Below are 15,926 nucleotides of genomic sequence, written 5' to 3'. Positions count from 1 at the left end.
TATATTACATGTATCCTAAATTTCTTGAAGTGTTATAACTGTGGCTTCTTTCCAGTATTTACATTAGCTTTATTGAAACAAAATGCAATAGTCTATCACATTGTTGGTGAATAGTCTCTCTTTTCAGGAAACAGCTTTGAAAATGTTGCATCTGCAATGAATGTTAACTGAAGCTGGTCAAAAACCCCAAAACTTTTCTTACAAAAACCATGTTCCTTTTTTGGTTGAATGAATTCCAACCATCTTTAATGTGCCATTTCTTGGGGGAGAGTCCAAACCAGGACTGCAAAGGGAAGATTGCAGGTATTTTGCAACTAATACCAAAGCTTTTTTAAAATAAAAAGTATTATTTATCCGGTCTTGTAATTTCTTACATTATCATGGAATCTTAGACACAATTAAAATCCCAGTAAACAGCATTTTCATATTGTTAAATTAATTCTACTTTCTTCCAACTTCCCTATTTTAATTGTATAGAATCCTGCAAAAGTACAGTAATTATTTTGGATTTGTTGGCTTCACTCGATCCCACTGACATACAAATTTGATTTTTTTTGCAGTATAACTAACTAAAAGAATCATGTGCCTGTCTGTCAGATACAATTGCGTTTGCTATCACTTGGGTTCATTTCTTTCTACAATATTTGAATCTAAAACTGCATCTGTTTCATATAAAAAGGTTAGTGCAAATCCATTATAATCCATCAATTAAAAATGATTGAACAATTCAAAATCAATGACTATTCCCAAAAACAATTGCCAAGAAGTCATAGGCCTTTTCCTCAGAAGTGCAGACTATGAACAGTACACCTATGCTGTTTGTTATTTACAGAAAAATTCTACATATAATTCCAGCTGCCTAATGCAATACCCATTTTTTTTTAACAAAATGTGCTTTTATTTTGTAATTCTGAAAAAGAAAATGCGATGCATTTCCTTATAAGATATTAAACCTCTGCACACTATTTTTAGTTTCTAGCCTCAGTTCTTGTAACAACTGGCAATGCCAGTTTCCAAACTAGCAAAATCTTTGCTCCCCAAAATAGTATTTTTCATTATTTTTTTTCATTAATACCTACCTTAGTTACCAGCCCATGCTATTGAACTTCCTGATGTACATGGCACAAAAAGAAAATGGTCCATTTTACTGTAAAACAGTAATCCACATTGCCCAATAATCTATTTAATTTTTTTGTGAAGGCTTACATTGATTTCAGGTGGACATTTTATGTGAATTTACAAACCTTACTTAGGTTTGCAACTTCTGTAAGCCTTCATGAAACCATCTGGCCCCATCTGAACCAATACCTTTTTGCATTTACCCTCTCAGTGTTAACAGTTTGGTCAATGTCATGCAGAGATGGGTGGAATACCACTATTTATTTTCCATATACTCACCCTGGTGACTTATGTGTACTGCATCTAAGTGTTGTTGTAATTCATAATTTATTTGGAAAACTTTAACTATAAAATTTTTTTTTTCTGGTTTATGTGGCATAAATTTCTCCATTCTGCTTTTCTGAGAAAATTACTTGCAATACCATGCTGGTATATGTTTCTTCCTTGTTTATATAACCAATTGAATTGTAAAATTTTTATATTAAAAATAGTGTATGTAATCCTCCTGAAATCCCTGAGCATGATCCTTGTCTACTTCAGTGCTTCTGACAAGTCCACTAAAGAAGACTTGTGTTATAAGACAATAAACCTGAGATACTTCAGATTATTCAAGAAGAAAAAAGCCCGTGCAGATGGGTTCTCAGCAGAAATGGTCAGCAAGCAGTTGAGACAGAAAGAGCAGTCATTTCACAGGTGAGAAGGTATCATTCTGTTCAGGGTTTACTATGTTAAACCCAGTGCTTTAAGTTCTACACACTCATTTCCAAAGAGATCTGTAGTGCAGACAGCTGATCTGTATATTGACTCTTGGGGGGCCTTAGTGAAGGTGTCCCTGTCCTCTGTTTAAGAAAGAATAGGTTGATTTTTCTAGACACAAGAAAGCATAAGAAATGATCTATGTAGTCCCCCTAGTATACTCAAAACCATACAAATATGTATTGTAACAAGTGGTCAAAGCTGAAGTTGTTTATTGAAATGGTCTAAAAATCTCTTTCTGGAAGTAATTACTAAAAAACCCCAGTAGTATATTTAGTTGAACAGATGTATTCTGAAAGAAGAACATTTCAGTTGTTGTCACATGAAGAGTTTTAAATAACATTGTTTCACTAAGATTTTTTGGTGTTTCCACATTTTTATGTGACAGAACTGATATTTTAGACAGAAGTGTTTGCTTTTGACAAATGCACTGTTTTGAGTCTTTCTGACTTCAGAGAGGTGAGGTCCCCTGTGGTCTGTCTTCGAAGTATAAAATTTACCTAGGATTCTTCTATATGCTGTCATGAATACTTTCCAGATATTACTTCATGTACTCACAGGCACCATGGCTTGATTTCCAAAAGGAATAGGCAGAAGAGCAGTAGGCCAGAAGAGTTACTTCCTTAACCTAATTTCAGTGGGACTTTGGCCTGAAGGGCTGAAGACCTGACCCTGTGTTACTAATCTGTGTGCCATTTTCCTGTTTTCCTTCAGTAACTAACAGAGTAAGAAGAGCATATTGTTTTAATTAGTTTTATATTCACAAAGGACTGCAGCCCACCCAAAAACAGTCATAGCATCTTTAAAGCTATATTGCTTTCCAGCTCTATGGAGGATGGGTGAGAACCAGGTTTCATATTGATAGATGTAGGTATAGATCCACAGACGCTGAGTCAACTGAACTCTGAAAACACACACTTCACAGAATAGTTTGTGCCATGCACAAATAGCACTTTTATTTCTACAGAGGAACAACAGCCACTGTAAAGTTTAGCAAGTCACACATTTTTTTGTTGTTATTATTGCAAGCTCAAACTGTCCACAGAACATTGGCACTCCATGTGTTTATTTTACCTCCACCTATTTCCTTCAGTTCTTGTTACCTGTCTCCTACCTTTCTCGCTGGTACTTGAAAAAGGTATGTAATCTCCACTTAGTGCTGAGAGCCAACATAGGTGCCCATGAAGTCACTGTATTACACCTCAGGTGTTTTAATTTTCTTCTTCCTCAAATTTTTTTTTCCTTTTTATTTTTTTTTCCCCATTGAAAACTACTACTCCCATTCTGCCTTATTCCTCATCTGCATTAAAGAGTTTTTATTCTTTCTTCTCATCCTCCCTCCACTCAGTCACTTTGAATGGATCCTCAGATACAGGCCTCTTGCTTTCCCCACCTACTCCTTCTCTGTGTCTCACTTCCCTAACAGAGTCCCAAGGTCATGAGTGCTGCTGCTGCAGCTTTGCATCTTCTTCCTCATCCTCCTTCCACAGCAATTTTACCCTTTTCTGTCCCCTGGATTTAAGACCTTGGGTTACCAAATGTCCAGATGAAATTTTCTGAAATAGTACAGTAGGTCTGACATTTTTGTAAGTTTTCAGAGAAAATTCCCACATTTTCCCCTGACAATCATTAGCTCACTTGTTATTTCCCAGAGGTTTCCTATGTTATGTTTTACAAGGAACTGGTAGAAAGTAGGTAGAATACAGTAGATAGTAAGTAGGAAATATTTCTTGGGACTTCTGAAAGATTAAAGTTCCTCCTGAGAAACTTTTGAGGAAATTAGGTGTTAGAGGTTGAAAGGGAAAGTTAAGATACGGTTCATAAACAGCACTGGTGCTGTTTAATAGAAATTAAAGTTAATTTCTATCTCAGAATAACCTGTATAGATCAAGCTCAAAAGTGTCCTACAGTTCAAAAGCAGAAGTTGGTAACTGGGTGATTGATGAGTGCAAATCATTTTTCCTGCCCATAGCTAAGCTGCTGCATTGACCAATGGCCAATGAGTGGAAAAATCCCACAGGCAAACTCTGTGTGTGTGGCAGAGGGGGGGGAAGTGGGAGACATGCAGAACATGGACAGGAGGTGGGTGGTTTTCCAGAATTATCAAAGGTTTTGAACATCTCTGGTAGAATTTCATCTAATCTTATCCTCAGTCTTGAAACATGGTGTGCACATTACAGCCTGGTTGCTCTCTGTGTGGTGTTTATCTGCATATCCTCTCCCCTCTCTCACCAGGTTGATGCTCTAGACTCACTGCTAAAATGACAACTAAAATAAATCAAGAAATATTTAGTGCAAAGTCAGGAAAGAATGGAGGCAGATGGGGACATTTAGAAATAGTAAGAAAACATTGCATATTGATGTTTGTAATTGTTTCAAATATGTGTCCGCATATATATCTTCTCACCTCTTACATCCTGCTTATCCTGAGACGATTCATTTTGGCAATGTTTTCATTTTGGCATAAGAGCATGTATGTTTGGGCAGCACCTCACACAAATTCATCCCTTCTTCTGAAAGATATCTCTACTTCTGAAATTTTTTTTATTCATATCAGTAAGTCTTCTCTTGTCTAATTCCAGGATCCAGGGGAACTGTAGTTATTGGTTTTACTGCTCATATTTTAAGCTAAAATAAAGCTAAGATTCTTTTTAAAATAGCATATAAGTAACTCTTGGAATTCATTGGCTGTAGAAATTTGTAGAATTTAAAAATAAATGAGATATTTATATGAATTGTATGTGCCTTTACTTTAGCCAGGATAAAAGTTCATAACAAAGGTAACCTTTTGTACCTCAGAACAAGAACTGGTCACTTTCTAAGGCTGAACAGAAATTTCCACTGCAGCCACACTGTGACATGTTCCTTTAAAGATGATTTCCACCTCTGCTGAAGCATCTGGTACCAACTGTGACTAAAGTCAGGGTAAGGCATGAGAGGGACTATGGGATTAATGTATTACTAAGGAACAGAGAATTTTGTGGGAACAGACGGTTCTAGCCTGAGCTGGAGCAGTCAGGAGTAATTGAATTGTTCAGCAGTATATAAAGTCAGTGTGAACTGAGGATGAAAATTAAGGCCACACTGTTAGCATGTACTTGAATACAGTACACAGCTACCTGAGGATTTGCCAGAGAGTATCTTTTTATTTCAAATGGAAAGTGTTTTACAAAATTAAGTTACAGCCAGGCTAATAACTTTTTCCATTAAAGTTTAGTTAATGTGATATTGTACCAGCAAATAATCCTCACGTGACATGACACACTAAGGAAGAGTGGAAAATGAGGGGAAACACAGATTGCAGATTTAGTGATTTAGTGATTCTAATTGTGTTTGAAGAAAAATGTTTCTGATAATACTTCTTCTTTGGCACCATTTTCCATCATGGCTGGTCTTGAATTCAAGGCTCAGTGGTTGTATGAGAGACAGACTATAGATGAAACAGGAGCATTAATGTTAAATTTCCGGGTGAAGTTTTATAGCCTGTACAACACAGGAGGTCAGAAAAGATTGCCATTACAATTCCTTCTAGATTTAAATTCTATCAGTCTTTTAAGTGTCCACACTTCTACAGGTGATTAACAGAATTATATGACTTGGCTTTGGAAGAGAAAGCAGAACACATGAAACTAATCTGCAGATGTATCCTGGCTGACTCTGAAATCAGTAAAGATTGCATTGCATCAAATTAAACTAAAACTTTACCTTGCTGAACAGAAAAATACAGGTACCAAATCAAAATAAAGGACAGAACAGCCAGCACCTTAGGCAGAATGAGAGGATACCAGTGACATGCTCCTTACCTTACAAACTATCCTACTAACTACCATGGGAGGTTATGATTGCAAAAGGTGTGATCCAGGTAATAGCCTCAATTGCAACTGTGCCTGCCACAGATGACATAGACACATGGACCACTCAAAAGGACATAAGGAGATTGACTAGATCCTTAACCTTATATATTAACTGTCCTCTAGGGAATACTGCAAATACACAATGATCACAGCTTGAAAATGCACAGTTATGAGTTTACTGTTTACTTGCGGGTTTTCATTTTTACAATGGAGGCCAAGATAACGCTGTCACTAAGCTCCTTCCCATGTGTGGGTGGAAACCACTAGTTCTCTGTAGATTCTTTGTTTATTTTTCAGAGCATCATTGTCCCTTTGTCAGTCCTCGTTCCTGTCAGAATATGAGAGGTGTCATTCCTGTAAGGGGAGTGGATGAACCAAAAATAAAACAGATCAGATCCTGTGGAAAGTCAAAATGGAGCTGGATGTGGAAATAACAATTAAACTTAAAAACTCAAACCACAGGAAATAACAGGTTTTGGTTGTCTAGAATTTCTTTGAATCTATGATTTGAATCTATATCAGTATAGGGTATTTTTCTATCTTGAAATACCTCATACTTAATGTATTCTTTTGTTTGCTCTTTGTACTCCAGGATGTAAAACATTACAATGAACATATAACAGAAATCGTAAAAAGTTCATTAGTAATACAAAGGGTTCATTTCAAACTGTAAATTCAAGCTGTAGGTGGTTTCTCTGCTAGTTTTACATTTTTTCTTGCTGGCCACATCACTTCAGAGCACACATTTTCATTCAGATCCATACCCAATATTCTAATGTCAAACCCAAAAAACCCAAACAAACAAAAAAGGAAGAGAAAAGCTAAGAGGTCCCCTCATACAAGGACCAATGTGTAACATTTACCATGCAAAGTTACCAGTTCTAGATGCATTCAAAAAAGATCTCCCAACAAATGATTTAATGATTTCTTCTGTCTAATAATGATAGTTAATTGAAAATGAAAACTTTATAATAGATTTAAAAAATCTCTGAAGGAGGTCAGTACTGCCCAGCTAGTACAGATGCTGTGAATAAGGAACAATGATTTTGAGTTAATTGATGACAATCAGATAGTTGTACCTAGCTAGAGAATTGAGGCATAATTCTGCTTGTTGGTGCTAAAAGAAGCCCTGGCCAGGATTTTTTTTTTTCCATCTCAGCTCCTCCTATTTTCAAAGAGCTTGGATTTCCAGTGTCTGGAGAGATCAATCTCTCCTTGGTGGAGAGCATAAGACCTACACAAACTGCCTGCTGCTCGCATTGTATTGCCCAAATGGTAGCTGAGCACACCACCCCTTTTTTTGTTCTTGAGCCATTCACTGCTCAGTAGTTTGTATTGTTTCTTTGTTCTGTCTGTCTTTTTTTATCAAAAATAAACAGCATGCTTTGTTTTTATATATATTTTTTTAAGATTTTAGGTGTTATTTCAAATTGAAAGTGCATGAAGAAAACAAGAAATCATTCTTTCTGTAGTCTGTTGAACTACTGTGGGGTTTTTTTTCCTTCGTTTTGTTTTGGTGGGGATTTTTGGTTTTTTTAGGAAAAATATTTTTACCCCATAATCTCTTTTAGTAATAGTGACCATGGAGGTTGCCTGTAATGGTAGTAGACAAGCATTTTTACATTCCAAACATGGGAATGGAGTCTGGTGGCATCTCTCTAAAGAAGTACAGCAAACCTTTAGGTGGCAGCCAAGGGCTGCAGTTTGAATCCCTAGATTTATTAGTAGCGTGTTTTATTGTCTCTGCCTCAGTTAGGAAGCAGAATATGATGAAGAATGAATTTCTAATCCTTCCAAAAGGAAAACAAATAAAAATACAGGTGAAACAATCTTTAAAAACTAGATATATATGAATATGCAGGAGTACACCTGGGTCTCTCTGCAGTCTGTTGCGCTTCCACCAAACTCTGTTCCCTTCAAAGAACTCTTAAAAGCACACCATAAACCCCAATATCTTACTCCTATCAATAAATTTGGTTCAATCTAGTGCCTTCATGTTGTGCTCAGAACATGAATAATAATTGGTAGATCTGGGTGGAGGTTGGAAACCCTTGGTGGTCCCTTAACATGTACATCCTCTACCCCAAGGCCAGAGCAGGGCAGTGGGGACTGCTGATCCCCTTCCTCTCTCACAAATTAATACCTCTGGAGCATCTCCAAAGGTGGCTATTCAAACGGTATCTTCAGGAATTATTGTTCCAACTTATTATTTCCATTCTACTCTAAATCAGAGTTTTGTGAAAATGGCAGGTTGCTGTTTTTTTCATAAAATGAACTATCCTGAGCCTACACCACTGCAGTTATGCAGTAGATGTGTTGAAATATATTCTAACGTCTTCTTAAGTTATCTAGAGGTATCAGAATGTTTTTTAGTGAAAATAAAGCTTTCTGAAAGAAACTGTAGGCTCAAGGGTCTCCCTTAGGGAAAGAAATGCATCTTTGTTTTTCTAAATAAGTAAACAATGATATCTTTTGATGCAGAACTTGCCTTTTTTTTTAATTAATGCTATTTTCATACAGGAAAATATGACTACATTTGTATTATGTAGTTTGGAAGTTAAAACTAGAGAATGAGAGATTTACAAATAACCTCATTTGTTTACTGTACTGTTCCCAAAGTTTTTCTTTGCGTAATTAACAATTACATGCAGCTACAAATCATGTTGTTTACCTCTGCAGTCTAATGCAGGATACATTGCCTCACCACCCCACAGAGAAGCTCAAATGTTCAAAATTGCAGTGCCAGAAAACTACATATGTGTAGAATAAATACCCAAATACAACATTAAGACAAGGACCTGTACCCTGACTGTGAACCAGATGTTAAAAATCAATTAGTTTAACTTAAATGACTAGAATATATATTAGAATATATTACTTTCTTTGAAGGAGTTTGTGAAGGTATAAGGTCTGCCTGAGTGTGAGTATGTATTAGCTAAGAAGATTATTTTTTCTTCCTTTTTCCTTTTCATATTCTCTGCTTTGTGTGAGCCCAAGTGGGTGACTGGAGACATACATAAGCCCTATTTCCAGTATTTCTGAATCTTCAGGTGCCAGCAAGGGTCTCTTCAGAAGATATACAGCTGCAATAAAGCATAGCTGGACGGGGGCTAACAGCTGCCTCCCTGCATGTTCTCTGCTTTGTGTCTGCTTAGCTCTGAGTGGGAACAGAGTGGAAGGAAAGAGGAGAGCAAGGCTGTTTGTTCCCACCTGTGGAGAGGTGCCATGCTTTTCCTAAGGCTGTTCCTCCTTACTTTCACACATTGCTGCATATTTCAAGCTGCAGAAAAAGGGCAAGCATCAAGCTTTACAAATTCTTTGCATTTTAATTGTTCATTCCCATTATCTGGCCCAGACTTCCACTCCTTCACATCTCTGCTTGACTGGTTCCAAGAGGTTTGCATTCACCTCCAGAAAGCGAAGAAGGTGACATCTAATTCACATGGTTGAAATTGCTTAGTAAACAGAATGGGCTAAGCTGATGTGGAATACAGCCAAAATACTGTAGAAGATGCCATTTTTATTCAAGAGGCACCAATAGATGTTTGCAAGATAAAAAAGTTAAGGACAAAACTTTTACACCCATAAGACACCCACTCCACTTGCATGCATGTTCCTTATTACTGGCATTTTTTTGTTCATATATCAAAACACTGAGGGTTGACTTAATAGAAACAGAGTTACTAAATTATACACTTACTTGTTAGTTAAATATTTTATTACTTCATAAACATTTTCTTCAAGTGAAAAATGCCCATCCACTCCTATTCAAACATGCAATCTCTCTTAGGGGAAAATTTATTCAGAGGCTCTGTCTCATAATAATGGTTTTCTAAGTGACAGTGATTGGCTGGGCATTTATGTGCTGTCGTTCTGAGCTGCACTGAGATATTTTGTGGTTCATTTCCCTGCTTGGGGAATATTTGAGATATGGGGGTAGTTTGAAATGTTTGTTTGGATGAGATGAAGAATGATCTCAGAAGTTACCAGAAAGAAGGGGCTTATTGAAATGGGAGGTAAGAGAGGACGTGTCCAGTATGGTGACGAAGGAATTACACATTAGCTCATATAAATAAGAATAGCAGGTGTGGGTAATTGCACTTTAGCAATACCGTGTTTGAAAGCAGTTAAGTTGTAGTTTCTTAGCAACTGCTGCTGACAGCCACGTTTTAAGTGGCCAAGGCTTTCAAATTAGACAACACCCTCAGCCTGCTATACAGCAGTATTAAATAGAGGGAAACACTAAAGCACAAGTGTTCCTACTCTGTAAACAAAACACAACAGAGGGCCAGAGCTGCAGAAGAGGTGATGGAATAGAAAAAGCAGAAATTACATCTACATTTCTAGATAAGCCTTTTCAGGAACAACTGCTAAGGAAGAGTATTTATGGAGAAAGGCACAATCCATGACATACTAAATCAGATGGGTATGCCTTAGGGAATGTTGACAGGGAGATAATTTATAAGTAGGTAACTTTGTTATTATGTTGGCACATTTTTTTCTTTCTTCTTATATATTTGTCATGTAAAATCTACCTGTCTGTATATAAAGGTGCACATAAAGGATTTTATGTTAATGAGTAAATTTGTGTTTAGCATGAAATGTCAATGTTATAACTAATGTTCTTGACTTTGAAACATGCTATCAGCTTGATGTTGTATAAGAACATTTCCTGGAAGAAATTTGTGATAAAGCCAACCAAGAAGAGTTGGAGTGTTAAGGAGCCTAAAGGGTTAATCCTTTTTGGTAATTGATGCAAATTTACATTTGGCTGACTCATATTCTAGCATCTCAGTTGTTTTCAATTCCTTATGGATGCTCCACAGGAAGATTTTTCTGATTGTTAATATTATCCCCAGTTAGCTAGGTCCTATCCTAGCAGTCAGCAACATGCTCTTAATTCCATAGAGACATCAAGAAATTAAGTGTAATGTTTTTCCTCTTTTGAAATCAGAATATTTTCTGGCAATACACAGGCTTGGATAGTTCATTCTGGGTAAAAGTTCTCCAACCCAAGGTGCAAAAGCTAATGTAGTAATTAAGGCGTATCATGGATTAACAAGTTTCAAATTCTGGAACATTGCCCTAACTTCTAGCTTGCTATTTTGATAAGTGGGAATGTCAGCCTGTCTCTTACACAAAGGGTATAGTATGTTGTACCCTTGTTCTGGCTCCATAAAATTATTTTTACTCTTATGAGGTAAAACTTATGTATGCAAAAGATAAGTGTAATTGGCTTCTACAGTTTTTAAAACACTTTAGTTGTTTTCCCTTTATCTTCCAAGCGCAAAGCATATTTCTCTAGCCTGTCTTTCTTTAACAGATATATAGGAAGATGTTTCTGGAAATGACCTGTTCTAACATGACCTTCCACTGTGTCCTTATGAGGACAATGTAGTGTTTAGAGTGAGATGAGACTATACAAAATATATGCAGTCCCAAAGACATAAATAGTAATCTGGTTTATTTTGCTCCATTCACCAGCTGTTTAGCTCTTATCCTATGTAGCCTCATACAACCTCAAGTATGACACAGATGCCAGAATAACTACACTTAAAAGTCACATTGCTATTATGTGATCAAAAGCACATACAGTATTCCCAGGGGCTTCCTATGATTGCTCCACACTTTTAGAAACAGTTCATGAATTTCGAGAGAAGAACTTATTTATCCATGACTCTTTGCTATTAGGTGAGAAGTCTCCAAATATTACTTTGTTGGGAAAAGACCTTTAGCCTTTTAATAACATCTCATTGAAGTATCTATCCTCCAGCTTTTACTATAATTTATTGAAATTAATTTGATCTTTTTTCTCACATTTCACTGTTTTATTCCTGGCTTGTTTGTTAATTCTCCTATCTTCATGTGACATACAAACCTCTTTCAGTACTTCACTGTCTTGTTTTTTAAATTTATATTCCACTGAGTGGAGAAATGCCCATGGCTTTCACTGTGGCATGGTACACAGATGTTACATCACAGGATATACTTATCGGCTTGGATTTAGGACAGAAAACACTAACACTGCCCAAACCTGATTAATAATTTGTTCTCAGTACCTTCAATTCATGTGAATATTCTCCTCTTTCTTTCTGCAGGTGTTCATATAGTTTTCCAACAGAAGTACTGAATTACACATATGAGTGGACTATGATATACTGAACCCAGATTTTCAAAAATGGCCTGGATTCAAAGCACTTTGGAACTGACCAACATTATTTTGGATATCCAGCTTACGCAGGAGCTAATTTTCCTTCTAGTTCCTACTGAAACCAAGTGGATTGTCATCTGAAATCTGAATATGGTTGCACATACCATTCTTCTTACAGAAAGCCAGACTTAGTTCCAAACAGAGCTGCCACCCTTTTCTGTGTTCCTTTTTTTACCTAGCTGAACTAGGAAAAGTAGGCTTGTTATATTAACAACCAATTGTTACAGATACTGCTACTTCCCCTCCCCCCACCCCATGAAAATAGGAATTTATTTCTTTCAACATTTTTATTAAAAATCATTGATACCATCTTTCTTTACTCTGTAGCTATTTCTCAGTTATTTTTTGTATGAGTCAAGCTTATTGTTCTGAGTGATATTCAGGAATTACTTCCATGATTGCATGTCCTGTTCACTTAGGCCATATAGGTTTTTGGAGCTGTCTTCATTGGCTGATGGCAGGGCACCTATCCTGTAAATGAACATGTTTTTTTTCAGTTGAGAACAGATGATGCTGTCTCTACAGAGCTTCTATCTATTACTCCCAATTCAATCACTGACACTTCATTTATCTTTTATTGTCTGTAGCCTGTGACTAAAATGCAGCAGTGACTCACTATTATATAAAACAGGTCCATATTTTTCTTTTTAACTTTATGCTTCTTTTCAAAGTATGGGCGTGCCAGCTCAAATGTGCACGTGGCATCATTGGGAAAGAATTTGGAGGAAGAATAAAAGTATTCATTCCTTTCACCAGAAATTCCACCTATTTAAAGATTTTAAAGCAGGCAGATGGGAAATGCCTAAAAAAGTATAAACCCAGGGGAAGCAGAAAAAGACCAGGTTGGAATGGACCATCTGTGAAAACTTTCTGACTATCACATGTAAGGCTTGAATTGCTGGCATAGACAATGAAAGCATCATTATCTCCAGATGATGCAGATGTTGAGTCTGCCTCAAAATATTGCAAAATTGTTCAATCTTTGCAGCAGTAATTTTCTAAGTTGTATGAATGGCATAATCTGAGCTGGATTCAATAGGCTGACACCACCTGACCTATCAAGAAAAACAGGGGTCCTTTCTTTTGTGCCAGTTTACACACAGGATTTTCTGTCTTGTTATTTTGTACATTGCAGGAAAGGTAACTTTGGTCAGACAAATTTGGCAATTCAAAGAGAATTCCTGAAATTATTTGACTGAAAAACTAGCTGGATAGCTTTACAATTAGACTTAAGAGACCTACTGCTCTATGAAAAGTCATGATAAAAACCCACAATATGTAATTAGGGATATTTTTTCCTTAGTTTTCTTTCCTCTGATTTTTTTTAATTAATTTCATTTTCCAGCAGGTTCTGATGAAAATATCCTCTTAAAAAAAAACCCAGACAAACAAGTTTTTCAATTTTATTTATTTCTCTGAGTTCATGCATTTGAGAAAATGAAGAAACAATTGTTTCATTAGTATTAATGCTAAAGAACAGTTATCTTTTTTTAAGAAACTTCTTTTAGCACTATTCTCTTGTAGCAATAAATGGCTTTCAGCTATAAAATCTTTCCCTGAGTTGAAAGAGTGGACTGTGACAAATATGAACAGGAAGTGGTACTGGCTAGAGTTTAAAGAGATCCTCTAAAATGAACTTTATTATTTTGAAAGTGATTTTAAAGTCATCTTGCCCTGTTCTTTTCCCCTGTCTCCTCATGGGATTTTTGTTTATTAGGGGTTTCTGTAAGTGTAGATCACAGCTTCTGAGTAAAAATTTGGAATGTGTGTGTATATAACAACATAATTAGTGAATACAGTGAGCCATTGAAATTGGAATGAAAAATTCCCCGCCAGATTTTATAACAGCTGCTGAAGTCATGTGGATAAGCCTGCTCCCAGTCTGGACATCATGGGAAAGAGATCAAAGGATTGTTCAGAGCTAATCATGCCTAGAGTACGGTAAAAGAAACAATGGCAAAATTATGTCTATTTTTTTGTTTTTTTAAAATTACTTTTGTTCATAATTATTTTATAGACAATTGAAACCTTGTTTCAAAACTTTCAGGCTCAATTTGAAAGTATTCACCCAGATTCTCCATAGGAACAAACGTGTTGCTATGGAAATGGTCCAGAGCAAAGACAAAATATAGATGCACAAAGATTCCCCAGAGGAATGTAATTTGAAGCATTAGTACACTGCTTAAACAGTATAAACAGTGTCCTGGTATGCCTTGTTTTCTTCACAAAAGTACAATAAAATATTCCTAATCCTGAATGATCTGTTGTTTTCAGACAACTTTTAAACCTTTTAACTTTTAAAAGATTAGCCATATTTCTAACAATTTGTTCACTTATTTTTTTAATAAAATACAATAATTGATATTGCTTAAGTGCTCTTAAAAGAAAAGGGTAAATCAGCAATAAATTGGATAAAACTTCACATAAAAAGCAGTGGTGAAGACTTTGCTGATGCAAAGGGATCTTGCTTGCTGTGAGTTTAGTATTCCTAACAAATGTGTAAAAATGGCTTCCTTTTCTTCATTGGTGTAAAATATGCTGAGCCCATGTGGAACTTCTGAGGGAAAAGATGAGTGCTTCTGCTCTGAAACCCATGCATCTCCCACTTGGCATAAGCAAAAATCTTTGTTAAGTTTTTGGATCGAAGGACCTTTTCACAGTAATTCACCAAATGGAATTTTTCTGCCGAGGTCAGTACTGCATTTATAAAAGTGCAATAGCTCCTGTAATTTTTTCTTATAAGCATTATTTCCATGTCTCATTTTGAGCAAGTAGTTTGTGGAATTCAGTATACGTGGCCTTTTACAGCACTGCATTGCTGTGCAGTAATACCACAAGAGACCACTGAGAGGGGATCTCTACAAGTATCCAAAGGGAGGGTGCAGAGAGGATGGAGCCAGGCTGCTCTCAGTGGCTCCCAGCAATTGGACCGGAGGTCCTGGGCAGAAACTGCTGCACAGCAAATTCCACCTGAACATGAGGAAGAACTTCTTTACAGAAGAAGTTCTGTGCAGGTTTCCAAGCACTGGATCAGATTAACCAGAGGAGTTGTGGAGTCTCTCCTGCTGGAGATATTCAAGAACATCTGGACTCAGCGCTGTGCCCTGTGCTCTAGGAAGGCCCTGCTTGAGCAGGGAGGTTGGACCAGGTAACCCACTGTGGTCTCTTCCAACCTCATCCATTCTGTGACTCTGTGAACGCAAAGAAGAAAATATTCCAACCGTAAATTAAATAGATCAGCCTCATGGATACCCTGTTCTTAATATTACATCTGGAAGCCATTAAAGAAAATGGATTTCTCTTCAGGGATGTTTTATAGACAATAATTTGCACAGATTTTAAAATATTTCTCTACAGCTGTTAGCACCAGCCAAGTTTTTGTGTGAAAATAACTGGGTTTTTAAAATATAGATGTGTATCTGTGCTCAGGATTAATCTTGTTAGAGAAAAAAAATACTTGGAAACCCTTCCAAATAAGAGCTCAATCAAATAGAAAGTAGGCACCAGATTGCCTCCTTCAGAGTGCTTCTATATATGGATTAATACCTCTCCTTTAATGAGTTTAAGTTCCTTGAAAACTTCATGCTTGAATGTGAGTTCTCTGTTTCTGTTGTGTTTTCATTTCTAAAAAATATTTTTGGAGCACATTGATGTCTTTTTTTTTTTTTTTTTTTTTTTTTTCCAAAGCTGGTCACTAATATTTGGTTAAGAGGTACTGTCACCTCCTCATTCAGTTCTGGAAGTAGATTGTTAAAGTAATGTCCTTAGAAGTTCAGAAATATTGTTTGTACCTATCCTTTACCTAAACCCTAGCTGAGCTCCTAGGGGCTTACTCTGAATAATTCTCTCACTATTAATGTAAAATTTAAAATGAATTTATGTATGCCCATGGAGGTTCTTTAGAGGGAAAGCCTAATTTCCAAGATACACTAACGTTCCCAGTGCTGTCTGAACCAGGCTAATTATGTGTGGGACAGAAGTGGTTT

The sequence above is a fragment of the Pyrgilauda ruficollis genome, unplaced genomic scaffold (genome assembly GCF_017590135.1).
Source record: "Pyrgilauda ruficollis isolate IOZ18807 unplaced genomic scaffold, ASM1759013v1 scaffold2, whole genome shotgun sequence".
Classification (NCBI taxonomy): Eukaryota; Metazoa; Chordata; class Aves; order Passeriformes; family Passeridae; genus Pyrgilauda; species Pyrgilauda ruficollis.
The sequence above is the reverse complement of the archived record's forward strand: the minus strand, read 5'-3'. Positions refer to the sequence as shown.